Below are 14,123 nucleotides of genomic sequence, written 5' to 3' on the forward strand. Positions count from 1 at the left end.
ATCCTTGTTTTGTTCCTGTCCTTAGAGGAAAAACTTTCAACTTAATTTTGAGTATAATGGTAGCTGTGAATTTGTCTCATGAAAGTGAAAGTGAAAGTGTTAGTTGCTCAGTCATGTCCGACTCTGCAACCCCATCAAATGCAGACTACCAGACTCCTCTGTCCATAGGATTTTACAGGCAAGAATACTGGAGTGGGTTGCCATTTCCTTCTCCAGAGGATCTTCCCAAATCAGGAATCAAACCTGGGTCTCCCACATTGTGGGCAGATTCTTTACTGTCTGAGCCACCAGTAAGCAAATGACCTTTATTATGCTGAGCTAGGTTCCCTTTATACCAATTGTGTTGGGAGTTTTTTGTTTTTGTTTTTTATTATGAATGGATGTTTATTAAATGCTTTTTCTGTATCTATTGAGATGATTACATGATTTTTGCATTTTTTTCTTATTAATGTGGTATATCACATTGATTTATAGATACGGAACTATCTTTTCATATCTGGGATAAACCCACTTGATTATGATGCACGATCCCTTTACTGTATTGTTAAATTCTGTAAGATAACATTTTTGACTATTTTGGCATCTATGTTCATCAGGATATTGGCCTATTATTTTCTTTTTTGTGATTTTTTTTTTCTGGTTTTGTTATCAGAAAACTGCTGCCTGTCTCAGGATGAATTTGGAAGTGTTCCTTCCTCTTCAGTTTCTTAGAAGAGTTTGAGAAGGATAGGTATTAACTCTTCTTTAAATGTTTGGTAAAACTATCTTGTGAAGCTGTCTGGTCCTGATCTTTGTGGAAGTTTCTTCATTACTGATTCAGTTTCATTACTAGTAATTTTTACATATTTTTGATATTATCCCTTATCTGAGATATGTTTTGAGAATATTTTCTCCCATTCCACAAGTTGCTTTTTCATTTTGTTGAAGTTCTTGCTTTTCAAAAGCTTTTTTTCCCAGTAGCCCCACTTGCTGATTTTTGCTTTTATTTCTTGTGTTTTCCTCTGTGTCGTATTCAAAAAGTTATTGCCAGGGATAATGTCAAGGAGAATTTTCCCTATGTTGTCTTCTATAAGTCCTATGGTTTCAGGTCTTATGTTTATGTCTTTAACCCATTTTGAGATAATTTTTGTGAATAGTGTAAGATAGGGAGTCAACTTCATTTTTTGGCATTAAAAGGAATAGTAGCATTTATCACATGTTTAGAGACCACTGAAGACAGAAATCGTGACTAGTATGGTAGTCGATTGACTGTTTAACTGGTTTATTACTATGAATATTTCTCAGTCAGCAAGACTGAGGCTGATCGTAAACATTTGTCCTAAACCTGATCTTGTCATTACCTGAGTCCAAGAAGAAAGCACATGTTAAACTGTTCCTTGATCAGATGTGTCTTTAAACAGAGTTTTCCTGGTACGTTTGCTGTATCAGAGGGGGTATAAGTGTTTCTTTAGTGGAAATATTTCACACTTTTAAATAGTTAAGTTTCCACCCAAATATAATGTTTTCCTACTATTTTACTCTAAGCATGACTTTTATAGTCATTATGCCTGGTGTGTAACATCTATTAGCAAGGAAGGCAGGTTAGCAACTTCTCCAGAGCTGAAGAACCAAGGTAATCACTTCCAATATTGACAGTAATTCTATATGGCAAATCAACCCAATTCAGCTACTAATAGGTATATTTTAAAAACTGTTTTGTCTTGAATAATTCAACTGAGAAATTTTCTATAAAAATTTTAACGTTCCATGGTAACTCTGTTGGTTCTTCTTCATAGAAGATCAAAATTAGAATGGCCTTGACCTGTGAAGCCAAGATGAGAGAACAAGGTAGCCACTTGTTCATGAAGTGGGGTGGATTCTGTTTTTCTTTCCAAGGAAAATCATGTTGCTACCCTTGGGTCTCTTCTTAGCCTGGTGGAGTAAGGTTTTCGCCTATTTCAAATTTCATGAGAGAACGTCAACATCATCCAAAGAGCAGCAAAACACGGAAGCCATAGTTAAGTATGAAAAAAATACCTGCAGTCCAAGTGCTTGTCAGAAAGTATAAACTCAAAGGCACTGACACTCAGGACTTACCAAAAGTTTTGTCAAGGGCAGTATTTCTAGAAAATTGCAAGAAGAAAAAGTAAACCATCTATTCCTCTAACATTCAAAACAACATATCCTCAGGCTGAACCATACCATTACAGAAGTACACACACACACACACACACACATGCATGCATATGTGTGTGTGTGTGTGTGAGGGGGGGTGCTTCCCTGATGCTCAGACAGCAAAGAACTTTTAATGCTGGACAACCGGGTACTATCCCTGGGTCGGGAAGATCCCCTGGAGTAGGGAATGGCTACCCACTCCAGTATTCTTGTCTGGAGAATTCCATTGACAAAGGAACCTGGTAGGCTACAGTTCATGAGGTCACAAAGAGTCAGACACGACTGCACAACTTTAATATATATATATATATGCCAACTTCTTCTCTGCACCTTATTTCCTCAAGGAAAAATTAAAAACTGTTTTACTAAGTCATATATCATTATACCATACCCACACACTGATAAATGTTTTATACAGTTACTGTTGAGAATATCATTCATAAAAATACTTTATGTCAACCTAAGAATAACCTGTGGGTAAAAATCAATCTCACCAATTAATAAGAGATTTCTTCCTTTGAACAACTGGTTTGTCTAATCTGACAGATGCATGAAGTGTGTGCCTTGATTGTTTTTCTCTTTTTTGGTTGCAAGAAAGTTCAGAGGTAAATATTGGCACCATTCACCCAGGATCTTACAGTGTACATTTTGCATTTTAGTTTTATACTTAGCTTAACCTTGTATTTATACCTTCATTTTTATTGCTGTTGTGATTTTCTCTGATTAATTGCTTCCATCTGTTGTATAGCTTGTTGTCAATCTTTTTTAATTTTGAGAAAGGAAAGATTTTAAAAATAACTGAATTCACTTAACTAAGCACCTATTATCGTCATACCATTTTCTTAGGCACCATGATTACTTTTCTATAACTTATCTTTTAATCCAAATATCTTACCAGGGATCTGGACATTTATTTTAAACCCAGGCAAGCATTCATCAATAGCAAAAACAATGAGAAATTCTCTAAGGATTTTCAAGATTATAAAGGAAGCTACACTGGGAATATTTAGAACCCTATTAGTGTTTCTCCCTAAAAGAAACATAGGTTTATATGATTCATGATTTTCACAATAAGTACATTTTTATTTAATTGTATATTTATAAAAATAAATTATAACTTACAAAAATAAATGAAATCAAATCTTGTTCCACAATGACTGAGGGAAACTTTGAGAGACAAACTCAAGCTTTGATCAAATGTTCACCAGATCAAATTTGGGACTAAGAAAAAGAGAAAATCACTGAGTTATTTCCTTGATATTAACTGGGCTTTAAAGAGAACCACATGCGTCTCTATCAATAGCAAATGTGCTGAGTATTTATAGCTGTTAAGTCTCTGTTCCCATCCTCCAGTGGCTTGAAAGTCTCACTCCATTTCCTGTATCCTATCACAGAAGAAATATAATTTTATTAGCTTTTCAGCTAAATTTGTTCAGCTTTCTTCATCTCTTCTTCTTACTGAACATCTAAATCTGAATGCTTTCTTGTATTTCTTTATAGTCAATATACTTTAGCTAACTATCCCAATACTTTGGGATTAGTGAACCCAATTTACAAGGTTAACTGAAATTCTTGGCAAATTTACATGCTAAAGTGGGACGTGAATTTATAATTTCTTCTAACTTAAAATAAGGCAGTGATGTTGCAGACTGCCCACAGCATGTCCCTTCAGCATGCTGCACCACTGAGGATGCCTGCAACTGTACCTCCGTAGCTCTTCATCTCCGAAGAAGCACTGCAGCCATTAATTATGCAAAGGGGGGCGAGGGCACCACTTCCATGCCTGTCACAGGGCCAAAGCAAATCATGCAATCCATTAGCCACTGTTCATGGCTGTCTTCCCTAGCAGTGACTGATGGAGGTCATTCTCTTCAACAAACTCATGATGCAAGGAATTCAACAGCCTCCTTCAGCAAGACACTAGAAGCAAGAGCAGGCTTTCAGTTGGTTTTGTCATTTGATGTCATGTGAGAAACTCATGCCTAGAGCACAACTTCACAGCCATGGCCAACTGTGAGAAAATTCCTCCTCTTCAGCTTCTCTGGAACATTCAGCCTCTACAACCTCATTAGTCCCTCTCCTCTAAAGCAGCATTTTATTCCTGTTCAAACTCAAGGAATGAGTCCCAGAATTTGCTAAATGAGAAGTTTCAACTGAAAAACCAAGATACCATATCAAGTACAAAGGTGGGCTGTCAAACAGAATGAATGTTGTTTTCAAAGGACGTAGCATAGAATCAATCTGATGACTGGCCCTCAGTGAAGACTTAAAAGGATTGAGCAATTTAGAGATTATGGAGAGTTTGTGAGGAAATTTATTTGGGGAGAACTGTTCTCATATTGCTACTCAGCCCAAATTTATTCTCCCAACACTAAGACAGAAGGGTAAAATAAGCTTCTCTCTTCAGCTCAAGCCAAGATAGAGGCTTTACCTTATTCACATTAGTCAAAAACATAAATAGTCTACACGCCCATCAACAGAGGATAAACTATCCTACAGTCATAAAAGAGAATACTCTTCATCAATAATAAGGAATTAATGGAACATAAAACAACAAAGTGTGTCTCAGAAACATGCTAAGTAAGAGAATCTACACACAAAGGAATACGTACTGGATGATTTCATTTATCTCAGGTTCTAGAGCACCAAATCTGGCCTCTATTGGATAAATAAAACAAAATAAAAATGGTTGGTTCTGGTAGGCAAGTGGTGTGGGAATCGATGTTGTAGAAATATGAAAGAAATTTCTTGGATGATGTCTGTATTTTCATGGGACTTTGGATCACACAGGTGTATGCATTTCTCAAAACTCACTATAAGTACATCTGATATGTACCTTTCATTGCATGTAAATTTTACAATAAAAAAATAAACATATGCTGAACATTAGTTAATGATATATGTGTTGAGGTGTTCATATGGATTTATACAGATTGTCTGCAATTTATTTATAAAATGTATCAAAAATAAGATGAATTAGTGAATGAATAAAGGGGTGAATAAATGGACACCTGTGCAATAAAATGAGCACTGTACAATCCTCTAGTAAGTGCTAGGTGTACAGATATTCACTTTTTAACTTTATTACATGGAAAACTTTTAAACTTCATTACATATTTGAAAATTGCCATGATAAAGAAAGCTTAGTGCCAAAGAATTGATGCTTTTGAACTGTGGTGTTGGAGAAGACTCTTGAGAGTCCCTTGGACTGCAAGGAGATGCAACCAGTCCATCCTAAAGGAAATGAGTCCTGAATATTCATTCATTGGAATATTCATGTGTCCCGAAGCTGAAACTCCATTACTTTGGCCACCTGATGCGAAGAACTGACTCATTAGAAAAGACCCTGCTGCTGGGAAAGATTGAAGGCAGGAGAAGAAGGGGACAACAGAGGATAAGATGGTTGGATGGCATCACTGACGCAATGGACATGAGTTTGAGTAAGCTCTGGAAGTTGGTGATAGACAGGGAGGCCTGGCGTGCGTGCTGCACTCCATGGGGTCGCAAAGAGTCGGACATGACTGAGCTACTGAACTGCATTGATGATAAACTAATGAGGAAAAATAAGACAATGGCTTCAAAAGGACTCCCAATAGAATTTGATATCAGTATCCTGAAGTTATACAAGCACAATGGACTGTCTGTCTCTGGTCTACAAAATCAGACGGCAAGAGTGACAGGCTGGCCGGATGCTTTGGCAGTGGAGAAAAGGCTGCTGCTGTGTACAGCTCGCCCATCTGGGTTGCAAGGAAAAAGAACTCATGAGTTTGCTTCCTGTGGACCAGATATATATTCTACAAGAAAGAGACCAGCTTGGAGGCACCGTGACTCCTGCCCAAGAGGGCCATGGGGCGGGGTGGGTGGGGGGACACGGTGGGGGGAGGGGCTGGAGGAATAGAAGGCATTATCCCCAAGAAGGGAAGTTATAGTCACATGGATCCAGCAAGGAAGCCTCTGGAAAACCTACACAAGTATGAGTGACTGGAAATATCCATGTGCCAAGCCTAGAAAACAGTCATCTTATATGACTACTGGTCAAGGAAAAGCATCTTCCATCTTTCCCTGATTTCTGATCCACTGAAGCCCTACAGTGGTCTTTAAGAGCAGCTTGCTCCGGGAAGGTAGTGAGCAAGTCAATGTCATCTTACCTTTTTCTCCTGAAGGTATAAGCCAGCTTCACAATGCCACCCTTACCTGAAAAAGCTGGCATAGGTGCTGGAGAGAGAAGAGTTACCTTAGAATAAAGCCTGAATTGTTACATTACATGACACTGGACAGTCTAACTTCTTAATCAAAATGCCGTCATTCAACTTAGAGACTCTAGGACTCAGCTGTGCAGAAAAGTCCTGGCTTATGGTGACTGGTGGAAAATATCCCACACTGAACAAAGTTTAAATGGACAGCAGATGTAGTGGCTGCTTTCAGTGCCCCAGATGCCCTCTGAAGGTCACGGAACCCACCCTGCCATGAGCCGCCTCCTCCAGAGAGCTGTCTGCAGCAGAATGGAAGCCACCTTGAGAGCGGCTGGGACCTAGGACCCTTTCCTGCACTGCTTGCACCTGGACACACCGCTCCTCCAGCAACAAAACACAAAGAAACTATAAGGGACTAAAAATAATTGCATGCATGCACAGTTGGGGTACATTATGGACCAAGAAACATTTACTGCCACTTCTGAAGAGCCAGGGACAAACAGGGTGTCAGGAGCAAAAGCAAAAACTGCACATGCCCCGAAAACTCAACACCACCTAAGGGGTGGGCAAACCACCTAAGCCACCCCTCCTGCCTGACCCCTGGACACACCCCTACCCTCACCCTGTTTAAGGAAACAAGTGAGCAAGGGAACCTGTTACTTGTTCTCACTCCCCCTGTTGTAGCATGAGCCCCAATAAAGCCTTGCCTGAATTTCCTCTCTGGCCTCTCATCAGTTTCTATTGATTAAGGAGACCAAGAATCCTGGTTGGTATCAACCTCATCCCAACTACATCACTGGCCACTGCTACACCCCAGTAGGTGGAGGTCAGGCATGACCCAGGAATACAAAAGGTAGGATTTCAAGGAAGAAAGGGGACTCTTATTTGTCATGCAATTTGTGCACAAGCCCGTGAAACAAGGTTACAGCTAAACTTGAGTCAAGACAACATCTTACTTAGTTTTCTTTCCCTGCCCTGTCATGCATCCTTCATTCTCCTTCTCCTAAAGGTATCCTTTCAATGAGTCACTTGCACAAGAACCCCCAACCTGACTCTGCTTTTAGAGACCCCTACCTAAGACAAATGGGACAAAAATAAAGGTGCATTTTTATTAAATTGTACCGATTCTAGAATATGAAAGCAAAGACAGATCTCACAAATGTGACATGAAAGCAAAGACAAGCTCTCATCTCTCAGCTGATCTACGGTAATCTCAGCATTCAGGTGGTCACTGCCTCCTCAGGTAACTGCATTTCCCAGGGTTTAGGAAAGAACCAGCCTTTCTTCGTTTTCCCAACATACCCATCTGACATTAGACAGTTCTCAGCTTAAAAATAAGTCAAGTTTTTGTTTTATTCTTCATACAGAGTTCAATCTGAAAATGTTAACCTGTTCAAGACTTATGGAGGAGTGGGAGGAAGGGGAGAGCGAGACCCATGGAGAGAGAGCGCGGAAGCATGTTCACCGCCGTGTGCGAACAGGCAGCCGATGAAACCGCGCTGCATGAGGCGGGGAGCTCGGATCAGGGCTCGGCGTCAACCCAAAGGGGTGGAAAAGGGTGGGGTGCGGGAGGGAGGCCTAAGAGCCATATGTACACCTATGGCTAATTCATGCTGATGTATGGCAGAAACCAAACCAAGACTGTAAAGCTATTCTTCTTCAATTTAAAATAAGTAAATTTTTAAAAACATTAGCCTGTTCATCTTTGGCGGAGGTGAAAAATCTCTATACACTTTGTGTACAGAAGTCTCAGGGGATATTGCACTGAAGGTTAAATGTGGGTCCCGGACTTCTTTGATATAATAATATGATTTCCAGCTGGTGGACAAACTTTTTCTTGGCAGGCACTGTAGTAGAGCCAGGACAGACAGATGGCTAAAGTGCTGCTTCTAAAACATTTCTCAGAAAAATAGAAAATACCATGCATTACATTAAATAAAACTTAGAAACCATATCAAGGGGAATGCAACCACTTTAGAATCATGCTATTTGAAAATATGACACATGATGAGTGCACTGACCATCGAAACAGGAGACCAATTCCATGGAGACCCCAAACAGAGCTAAAGTATGGTTTAATTATTGTCGACTTGGATGATTTGTTTAAATTTTTACTGGAGTATAGTTGATTTACAATGTTGTGTTAGTTGCAGCTGTACCACAGAGTCAATGCTGTACATATACATGTATCCACTCTTTTTCAGTTTCTTTTCCCCTGAAGCTTATTACAGAGTATTGAGTAGAGCTCCCTGTGCTATATAGTAGGTCCTTATTAATTATCTATTTTATATATAATGTGTATGTGTCAATCCCAATCTCCCAATGTTTTCCTCCACCAATCCCCTGATAACCATACTTTCAATGATTAAGGTTAAAATCCAAATGCTATCAAAGCAACTATAGCATAAATGACAGAGTCCTTTACCTTGGGAATCTATTTGTATACCCTGGTGGGGTTGAAATTCTGGAAAACACAGTCACATCTTTCTGGGGATAAATTGGCCCTGGAGATGAACAGGTTGGACTTAACACACAAAGGGACCCTAAGGCTGAGAGGAAATACAAGGTGGGTGGGGAGAACAGTGAGCAACAGAGCAGCAGTCACATGGGGTGGGGGCCATGCAAAAGGAGCTGGGAAACCAACACTCCGCTGTCAAGGACGCATGCACTCAGGACCAACCCTCTGCTCTCACTGCAAACCCTGACGATGTTACACATGATCTGAACACCAGCGTAAATCACGATTTCAACCCAGAAAAGTCAGATATTTGCAGTATGTTCTAGGATCATATTTAACATATCCCCAGCTAGGAACTTGAGGGGATTGAGTCTCCGCATATGATTTATATAATTGGTTCAAGTACCTTCAAGAGTTTCTGAGCTCTGATTTCTATAAGTGTCCGGAGGGAATTTTTATTTTTCAGTTTACCATGCTGTTTGTTTCTTTTCCTCAAAGTATGATCCTCAGATTTTCAGTATCTGAATCCACTGGAAAGGTTATTAAAAATGCACGTTCCAGGCTCACCCAACATCTAAGGCATCAGAGTTCTGAACCTGGGGATCTGTATTCATAAGAAGGTTTCCAAGTACATCTGAAGCATGATAAATTTATGAGTCACTGTGATGGAAAAGAACAGAAGACTAAGGCTTCCCTTCCAGCTGACCCCAAAATTAAGAAGGCAAGAGTAGGGACTTTAATCTTCCCAACTTACTTGCTCTTTTCAGCTTCCAGGGATGGTGTCTTAAGGTTTCTGATGTTTTTGAAGAGGCCTACCAAGAGATGGACAGATTATTGTCCCTCTAAATGCCAACTCATAATAAAGATGTGATTATGTTCTCTGAAGGTGGCTAAAGCTTTGCACACTTTCTAAGAAGGAAAACTCCTTTTTAAAACATTCTTTAAAAAAACCTTCTAAAAAATTGTTTAAAAAAATCTTGTAAGTACACAAGAATTTCACTTAGAAATATCAATATTATTTCATGCCACCCCACTTCTGGAAGTCTTTCAACTCTCCTCCATTGTTCTCTGAATCAAGGCCTAGATAAGTGAAATCTTAATTGCACAATCCTATGCTGAAAATTTGTTAAGCACCTACCATGTACAAGGTTCGATCCCTGCGTTGGCAAGATCCCCTGGAGAAGGGAATGGCTACCCACTCCAGTATTCTTGCCTGGAGAACTCCATGAACAGAAGAGCTTGGTGGGCTACAGTCCACGGGGTTGACAAGAGTCAGATACCGAGCGACTACCACACCAGCACCACCAGCACCATGTGCTAGAAATGGTGTCAAGTACAAACCTGAGGAAAAGCGCCCCAGCTGCCTAGGATCCCAGTCGAACAGGAAGAAAAGGCAAGTAGACTGATGATGACAGCACAGCATTCTCACTGGTGAGAGATGCTGAGGGATCCCAGCGAAACGGCATCTAAGTCAACCCAGCAGTTTCAAGGAAAGTCTCCTGGGAAAAGTCCTGCCTGTGAACAACGTAGAGTCAAGAAAAAGAATTTATCTCTTAGACATGGAAGAGGGCAGGTGACAGGAGGACTTACCCACACGTTCATCTCACGTGAGAAAGGGCATTTATGCAAAAACCATGTTGGAGGTAACACAGAGCTCTCCAAGGTAGCATTCCAAAAAAGCCTCCAAAAAGCTCTGGTCCAATGACAGTGCTGCCTAACAAATCCCCCCAAACGCAGTGGCTTAAACATCAGCCAGCATCTTCCCACTTGTGGTTTCTGTGGGCAGGACAGCCTTGTCTGTGCCGCAAGGTGTGTCTGTGTCTCGTCAGAAAAGGCGACAGCTGAGGCCGGGGCCCTTGCAGGCTCATCAGTGCACATGAGGCAGTGGCCGCTAGTTGCCAGCTGGGGACACTGCCTCCTCTGCATACTAGCCACTCTCTGCAGTCACTTGGTGTGCATGCCTTGGACTTCTTCACAGCGTGTTACCCATTCCCAGGGTAACATCTCACGGAGAGAGCCAGGCACATGGTCTGTTATTTTTATAACTTCACCTTGCAAGTCAGGTAGCATCACTTCTGACACGTGTTATTTGTTAGAGCAGTCTCAAGCTTCCCACCAGATTCAAGGGAAAGAAAATCTCCCTTTTGGTGAAAGAAGTGTTAGTCACATGATAAGAATAACATGTGTCATGGGATATATCTCTGTACATGTACTGTACATATATTTCTATCAATTATACTTCCAGGTAGCACTAGTGGTAAAGACTCCGCCTGCTGATGCAGGAGACACAGGAGATTCAGGTTCAATCCCTGGTTGAAAAAATCCCCTGGAGTAGGAAATGGCAACTCACTCCTATATTCTTGCCTGGAAAATTCCATGTACAGAAGAGCCTGGCAGGCTATATAGTCTACAGGGCAGCAAAGAATCAGATATGACTAAGTAACTAAACAGACACACATACACATATAATATGCATGTATTTGTACAGTCATCTTAAAAAAAAAACACAGTATGCCCTATTTAGACTACTAATATAAAGAGAATTTTTGAATATCCAGCTTGAGTATGCCATTCAATACATAAAAATATATAAAAATAACAGAAAATATTAACAAATACATTTAGGTAGTAATAAAACATATTGTGTTCATGTCACTCTCACTACAGTATTTAAAATAAAGAACCAACAAGAATCCACACAGGGAACTCTGCTCAATACTGGGTAATAATCTAAGTGGGAAACAAACTTGAAACATAATGGATGCATGTAAATGTATAACTGAATCATTCTGCTATACACCTGAAACTAACACACCATCTAATCAACTATACTTCAATATAAAATAAAAATAAAATTAAAAAAAATATTGTGTATGAGACTCAGCTAAGTCAACTTTCTATATTATCTTTGTCTTCAAACACAAGCCTTTTCTACATATAAAAATACAATCTATCCTGAGTCCATCATACAGTATCTTTCAGAAACTTGAGCTTTTACAAACTCTGAAGAAAATATGTCATGAATGTCCTAAAACTTGTTGCAATAAAACAAAGCAACAATAACTCGAGTTCCAATTTTATAGATCGATGGCCAGGAAAAAGTCATCTCAGAGTCTGGGTTGTGGCCTTCCAGGCCCTCGCCTGAGAAACGTGTTGACAAATCGCCCACCTTTGGCACTCCATGGAGCCATTAATTGAACTTACCTGCACTTTATCATAAAAGGTTCTTGGGTAGTTTCATAATAGGAAGCCAGAAGTCATAATCACACAAGTAGCCACAGTTTTCAATCTGTACTGGAGGGAGTGTGGGAATTCATACGTGGCCAGCATGGACTCTTCATACACAAACAAAAACTTGCGAATAAAGAGCATCACCAGGTTAGCTGCCACTGCACTGTCCCTCCATTCTCCCTTGAGGTTTAACCGTGATGCCTGCCTGAATCTTTCATCTGCGATGCTGCTGCTGCACTAACATGTGCTCTGTACCTGCCCCAGTGTGGGGGGCGGGGGCCGCTGGAACCACTCAGCAGGGGAGAGACCCCAGGGTGGACCCTTCAAGGTGCCAGGTTCCTATCATCCCAGTGTCATCCCTGATGTGGCCTTGGAAGTGTGACCCAGAAATGGGTGGTCATAGGCTGCTCATTAAACTTCAGCTCTAATCTTAAGTGTACATTACGGGATTTAATGCCGGAAGTTTCTAATCTAAAGGGCTTGAAAGCATCATGTTGACAATACTAAGAAACAATTACATAGTCCATAAACATTTGCAAACAGTAGCTCCAAAGACCAATCTCTTTCAATCTTTGAAACTTCCCAGGGTAGCTGGGACAATAACCCTTGCTCTCAGTAGTTACACTAAAATAAAATGTCATCTAGCCAGGAAGCTAAAGCATTTTGGTAGCTGTAGAGGTGGTGCTTTTTAAGAATAACTGGAGCACATTAGAAACTCAATCCCAAAGTGACAGATCTAGGCATAAAGAAACCATTTAAGGGAAACTAGCTTTTTTAGAGGCCAAATGGCAAAAACATCTATTTGCTCTCAGTTCTAGTAAATATTTTAGGTTTAAACATTAAACGGGTTGTGAATACAAAGACACAGATCAGCCCAAGGAAATAATCATAACATATCACTTATAAAGCTCTGACCTTTACAAGTACTGACTGGAAGCCAGTCTCAGAAGTCATCTAGCAGATGGTTAAAAAATACTGCTGTGTGATACAATGAACACTCTTCACGTGAAATGGGTTTACTAGCCTGTGGCCTGAAAAACAGGTGTTTTCTAGAGTCCCAGTTCACTTAGCATTATTGCTTTTCAGTCACTTCAATTCAGTTCAGCTCAGTCGCTCAGTCGTGTCCGACTCTTTGCGACCCCATGAACTGCAGCATGCCAGGCCTCCCTGTCCAACACCAACTTCGAGAGTTTACTCAAACTCATGTCCATCGAGTCAGTGACGCCATCCAGCCATCTCATCCTCTGCCGTTCCCTTCTCCTCCTGCCCCCAATCCCTCCCAGCATCAGGGTCTTTTCCAATGAGTCAACTCTTTGCATGAGGTGGCCAAAGTATTAGAGTTTCAGCTTCAGCATCAGTCCTTCCAATGAACAACCAGGACTGATCTCCTTTAGGATGGACTGGTTGGATCTCCTTGCTGTCCGAGGGACTCTCAAGAGTCTTTTCCAACATCACAGTTCAAAAGCATCAATTCTTCAGTGCTCAGCTTTCCTTATGGTCCAACTCTCACATCCATGCATGACTACTGGAAAAACCAAAGCTTTGACTGCATGACCCTTTGCCAGCAAGATAATGTCTCTGCTTTTGAATATGTTATTAGGTTTGTCATTGCTTTTCTTCCAAGGAGCAAATGTCTTTTAACTTTACGGCTGCAGTTATGATGTGCAGTGATTTTGGAGCCCAAAAAGATAAAGTCTGTCACTGTTTCCATTGTTTCCCCATTAATATGCCATGAAGTGATGGGACCAGACGCCATGATCTTCATTTTTTGACTGTTGAGTTCTAAGCCAGCTTTTTCACTCTCCTCTTTCACCTTCTTCAAAAGGCTCTTTAGTTCCTCTTCACTTTCTGCCATAAGGGTGGTGTCATCTGCATATCTGAGGTTATTGATATTTCTCCCAGCAATCCTGATTCCAGCTTGTGCTTCACCCAGCCTGATATTTCACCTGATGCTCTGTATCACTTAGTGAGATCCAGTTACAAAAGAAAACTCTATTAGTCTGTATCCAGCCTCAGCTTAGATGATCTAAATAAATGCTCAAATATTTAAGGTTGTATTCTCCCCTTCCAGCTCTCCAAGATGGGGT

The sequence above is a fragment of the Cervus canadensis genome, chromosome 31, assembly GCF_019320065.1.
Source record: "Cervus canadensis isolate Bull #8, Minnesota chromosome 31, ASM1932006v1, whole genome shotgun sequence".
NCBI lineage: Eukaryota > Metazoa > Chordata > Mammalia > Artiodactyla > Cervidae > Cervus > Cervus canadensis.